The 6,191-nt window shown below is 43.8% G+C and overlaps 1 protein-coding gene across 1 annotated transcript in view; it reads right to left on the reverse strand.

The window, feature by feature from the left end:
• LOC126298271 (uncharacterized) overlaps positions 1-5,164 on the reverse strand; it is a 325,333-nt gene extending 320,169 nt beyond the window's left edge. The window contains exon 1 of the mRNA XM_049989571.1: positions 5,087-5,164. The gene's annotated coding sequence lies outside the window, so the exon portion shown is untranslated. The remainder of the gene's footprint in view (positions 1-5,086) is intronic.
• Positions 5,165-6,191: the final 1,027 nt, after the last annotated feature.

Genomic DNA, 6,191 nt, shown 5'->3' on the forward strand with positions numbered 1-6,191 from the left:
ACAGGGAAGGTGTGCAGCAGTGAAGTACGCAGCAATTTTTGTGCCTGGAGGGCACTGACTGTTTCTAACAACAAGGTGTCATTTCGTAATCTGGAACAAGACTTTACAGGACCTGCAATTGCGTCGACACCTTCCTGAATAATGAAAGAGTTGACCATGGTGAAGTCGTGACCTTCGTCAGACTGAGAAACAATAAGGAACTGTGGCAAAGATGGAAGAACTGTCTGTGGCTGAGACTGATTGAAATTACACTTGTGAGCAGACATAGTAGGAGATGAGGAAACCACTGCGGAAGTATCCCCCATGATTACCGGCGTCTCCGATGGTGTGCTCCTCACTTGTGGGGAAGCCCTCTCTGAGGGCACTCCTGCCTTAGATGATTGTTCACACCTCAGGTCACACCTCCCGAGAAACGGACGGAACTAATCGGCACTTTTGGAGAGCATCAGCTCTGGTAATCACCCCTCCCTGGGCCTGGCCGTTACTAGGGGGTACGTACGGGTCCTACCTGTCTACCCGGAGCAAGGAATAATGCGTTACCCGTCACCGGCTATGCATGGAAATGCGTGGGTCAGCCTTCAGACACGCACAGGGGGGAAGGAAGGAAGGGGGGAAAGAAGGGGGGGGAATGGAAGGAAAGAAGGGGGGGAATGGAAGGAAAGAAGGGGGGGAATGGAAGGAAAGAAGGGGGGGAAAGGAAGGAAAGAAGGGGGGGAAAGGAAAGAAGGGGGGAAAAGGAAAGAAGGGAGATCTCAAACGCCGCAGCAGAGAAAAGGGTAAAGAGAAGAGGAAAGGAAAGGAGAAGGACAATGGAAGGATGAAGACTTGCAAGCAGAGAAATCAAAGAATGTGTGATATTTTCGAGCGTCCGACTCCGGACGAAGGCACAAAACATACTCCCAGAGGGGGAGAAGGGGAAGGAAATAGGTGGAGCTGACGGGGGGGGCGGAGGGGGGGGGGGAAGACGGGGAAGACGTGGGATGGGCAAGGATGCGGAAAAGGAAGGTATGCAGCCTGGAAAGGAAGGAGGGCCACATTAGCTTTGGGTCCCGTGCTCGCTACGCACGTATCCACAAAAGTTGTGGACCCCCTGGGGGGAAAGCTGGGAAAGTCTACATTCACATGTTTTTTGTGTTCATATCTCCAGTAGCAGTGGCCTTTCTTTACAATAATGATTCCTGGATTAGGGAGCTAAACGGCAATGTAATCAGCGCCCCCTTTCATTCAGTTTACCTTATCTGTGCTGACCAAAGGCCACAAAATAATTACCAAGTAGCTTCTCCCTTCCACTTGAGGATAAATTCTCGATTAACACACAGTGAAAGTTAAAATTCCAGCTCAAGCGTGCTGTTTCGACTCTTCACATCCAAACTTGCCAGATTCGTCGCAAAATCCGCTTAAAACATAAATGGGAAAAACTGTAATGGGGCAGAGCGTTAACGAGTAGAATCTGTATCAAGAGTCCTACAGAACAAGAAAGTTCCTGTTAACTGTCGCGCATGCTGGAGTTACTCTGACGATTGTAGCGTTTCGGAGATAGTGCATGAAGGAATGTAATATTTAGGACAAGATACAGAATGATAAGGTTGTTCAAGTCGTGCACAACCATCGAATGTCAGGGAATGGCAGCATCCCCTTCCCGATCCTTCACTCACTGTCAGTTTGGTGAAAGCCAGAACACGTAATGAATAGTCATTAGCATCAAGTGGATGCAGACCATTTTGTAGTGAATACTGAAAACTATTTTACTGTTCGCCGTTATTATCGTTTTCACGGGAAGTGGCAGATGGCTCTTTCTACTACCTTTGTACCTTCAATGCGCGATATATTTTCTCATGTTGCTAACCAGTGTTGAGATAGAGAAGATCCAACGAATAGCACCGCGTTTAGTCACAGGACTTGACGCGAAAGTGTTACAAAGATGCTCAACGCACTTCAGTGGCAGACACTACAGGAGGCATTGTGTATTACTGATACGTTTACTTTAGAAATTCCTGGAGTGTACGTCACAAGGAGAGTCAGACAACGTATTTCTTTCTTTCACATACGTCTCGCGAAATGAGCACGACGAGAAAATTAGAGAAATTAGCTCTCATATAGAGCTTTGCCAACAGTCATTCCTCCCTCCCGTCATTCGGAATGGGAAAGGGGAACAGTTTCTAAAGTGCCCTCCGACACGCACCGTAAACGTGCTTGCAGAGTATAGTTATAGAATGTCAAATAAGTAAAATTTTAAAATACAAATCACTCGCACTTTTTGTTTTAGAAGTACCTGCTTTCTTCCCTCTCCCTCCCCACTCTCCCGGACGCTCACACACCGCATTAACAGATCCTGGGAACACACTTGTTTCATGTTCATACAGTGCGCGCGCAGAAAATTGCTTTCTTAAATGTGTTGCATTGGAAAATTGCAAATGGATTTTACATAGAAAATTGTCACACCGTATTCATAGTAAAGTTTCCTGTCAACTACAGTCAGTAAATGAGGTTCTGTGTACGTTACCCGATCATGGTAGCCTGTTTGAAACAGAGTCAAGGTTTATGATTTGTGTTCACTGCTGCGACTATTTTAAACATCACTTGAAATACTGGACCAATTGGTATCAATCTGATCAGACGTCTACAATATTTCATTTCTTTGTTACGTTGCGACTTCCCGATACGCCGCTGCTCCATTTAATACAGTGTAGAGCTTGTCCGAACAATCGCGTGACATGACACGCGCGGCGCAAGTGCAAGGGATACGCAAGAAAGCTATAGCTCTGCATAACTGACGATTTATTGAAGCAGTGGAGGAAATAGCATTAAATCCTACCACTGCACAAACTTCTATTATGTTTGAGCAAATTAACAATATGAGTTCTCATAGTGTCGACATGCATAGATATCGAAACATTTATGCTGGATTTTAACGGCAACAAAGACAAAAATGTTATCCACCAGAAAATATTGCTTGACTGAACCCGTACAATATTTCATTCGTTTATTAGAAGCGTTATTATTTACAAAGCAATTCAATTCCTGTTCACATATTTGAACAAAAAATTACCAGGTTTTAATTAGTTTGAAAAAAAAAAGACTACATTCAGGCGAAACAAGACAATTAAGAATTACATGCCAAACAAACGAAATGTATGGTAATAAAGTGGCCAATTTTTATCGCGAGATTACAGCAGAATGACCAGTCTTTGAGATCGTACCATCAGTCTCACTAGATCGCGGGACAAGCGTATGCTCGACAACTGGCCTGAATTACGACTGCAATCTTATTTATTAGTTGCGGTTGTTATGCCTAGCCTGCGCCGTAGAAGATATTTAAATTCGGCTTTTAGTTATTTTTATTTTTAAAATCCATACTATATTAAAAATTCCAAGAGGGATCATTGTGATAGCACCAACGAAAGGCACTAGGTCGCAGGACGAACAGAACCCGAGATTTCCCGCACGGGAACGTAAGCTGTTCGAAGAGCTCGAGTGTCGTGTTCCAATAGCAACTACTCACTCCATAGATATACTTACTTTATGCACGCCTTGTATGACACTAATAACAATAATGCTATTAATGTACCGACTGTAACCCGAATGAGGCGGAGACCCCTTCCGAGAGAGGAAGAAAAAAAATGTACAACCCTCTTCTTAAGGGGATAATCTTATCCTACGCATTCTGATGTACACGAAAGAATTATTAAAATGTCTGCCTCGCCCCTGCGTGATTCACTGTATTACTGAGCGCTATTGTACCATACTGATTTCAACAGCTACTTTCCTTCAGCTTAGGCTACTATTTATTTTCAACGGACACACAATTTTTTATTTCAGAATCTTTAAAGCTTCTGCTTACGGGCTAAGTTACAGGTAACTAATGTTTCCACCATGCTAAGACTTTACAGATCACATTGAGAGTGAGACTTCAGTTATCGATTGCATTACACTTACACGGAACACGACTTCCGCAAAATGAAAACCGAATACACAAAAACGATTTCCGCTGACGAGGGTGTATGTCCTAGCTTGACTCGTTTTTGCTAGCCTTGTCAGTTTTCCTACCGCCAATTTTATACGAATAACCTCTGGAACTACCTTCGCTGCACAAAAAGTCACTTCGTCCAGAGTGGCGGACGTAGTGCTCGATATTTTTTTTAACGTACTGCGACCCAAGAGGTTTTTTACTTTCGACGTCTTAAATCATTTTAACGCTTTTTTGCTTTTTTTCGTGGGAGCCGCCTCTAAGGCGTACCGTCACAAATTATGCGCTGGGCGGACGTATTGTACATAGTCAGATGCCTAAAACGTGACTACCCAAGGACGTTTCAGAAACGGTTGAGCGTTCATACGCGAGCAAACAGATTGTTCAAGAAATACGGCATCTACAGTCTCACTACTAAAATCGATGTCTGTGGGTATCATGAGCAACCAAAAGCAGTGTTAGCAAATCTGTTACGATAACTTGATTCGGGAGATTCACCTAACTGTATTTAGGCCTATAATTTGGCAGCTTCTATACTAAATCTATACAATAAGAGCGCTGCCTTCAACGTGTAGCTGCTGTTTAAGCTCTGTGTTTACAAATCTGATGGAAGAATTCGAGTCTCATTACGATTTATGTACGAATATTTTGGCATGCTAATTTTATTCAGAGGGTAGTGGTCCCTAAATTGCAACAAAAACAAAAAAAAGGGAAAAATTGGTGCGTGTAGGCTACGAAGATCTGAGACCCTACCAGTTTAAATTAAATTGTGTATAAACCAATCAAAACGTAGAAATATGATACGCTACATCTTTCAGATATGCATTTTTCTAAAATTGTCTCGTGTAAGCAGACGCCTAAAACTGACACGCCTCTTGGAAAACTAATACGAACTACGAAGTACAACAGCAAGAAAGCCGAACTTACGTTAAAAGAAATCAAATTAATAGATTTAACCTAACAATCTACAAAAAATCGTGAAGAAATTAAAAGTTACTGGTCAAGTACTATGTAGCAAGTCCAGTTAGTTGACAACAGATCTTTAACATGACCTACGTAAACATCAACGACTCTTATAAACAAGCTGTAAGCTATAGGAAAGAAAACATAACAACTTACCACCTGCTGATCCCACCCTCCAGCAGCTGTGGCACAAGATGCAAAACCGTTCACTGCGCCGGACCAAAGGATACTACAGCCAGTGACTCACCGTCTCTGCGCCGATAAGCATGAGAGCGCTCTCTTTCGAGATCTGCCGCAACTACATAGCTTTGTAGGCAGCCCATAACACCTATCTGCTCAACTTCTGGTGACATTCATTTTTGTGGCTGACCGGTTCGACTTTTACTTAATTTCCCTAAGTTAGGAGAAAAGTACGTTACGTTAGAGATGTCATGCTCGACCAGCCTGATCAGCTACAACATCTATACTCAACAAATCACTCTACGGAGGGTGGCAGAGGGTACTGTAACTGTATCGTATATCATCACGCCTGAAGCTTTGTTTATAGAAGTGAACAGAGCATTATTTTTGGTGTAAATGGTAGGCGAACGCAGTTGGTCACGGTTGTCGTTCTTTAAGCGAATCGAACGGAAGTTATAGAGCACGCTAACCGCTTCGGCGCTAAATTCTCCGCCCCGCCTGTTGAATGTGTCGACCATACCCCAATAGCATCCCATATGAACGTATTAATTCACTTATCTCCTCTCCCACACTTTCCACAAACTTGACATCAGCCATCCTATCGTTTCATCCGTGATTATTAACCCTTGAACTGTGCCACACATGTACCAACCTATCCCGCAAACCTTCCTCCTTGACACTCTTCATATCCTAGCCCAACGAAATGTTGGCTGCCTCCCACTATCTATCTAATCATGAAATCTGTCCACAAATCCACCCATCCTTCCAGCTATAACAGACTACTGCTCTTCTTAACCATATCGTCATCTCATCTCCCTCCTCCCCCCTCCTCCTCACCGAGTAATGTGGCGCAGTGGTTAGCACAGTGGACTCGCATTCGGGAGGACGACGGTTCAAACCCGCGTCCGACCATATTGATATAGGTTTTCTGTGATTTTTCCTAAATCGCTTCAGCCAAATGCCGAGATTGTTCCTTTGAAAGGGCTAGGCCGACTTCTTTCCCCACTCTTCCCTAAATCGATGGGACCGATGACCTCGCTGTTTGGTCCCCTCCTCCAAACCAAGCAACCAACCATCCCCA

Source organism: Schistocerca gregaria, chromosome X, assembly GCF_023897955.1.
Source record: "Schistocerca gregaria isolate iqSchGreg1 chromosome X, iqSchGreg1.2, whole genome shotgun sequence".
Classification (NCBI taxonomy): Eukaryota; Metazoa; Arthropoda; class Insecta; order Orthoptera; family Acrididae; genus Schistocerca; species Schistocerca gregaria.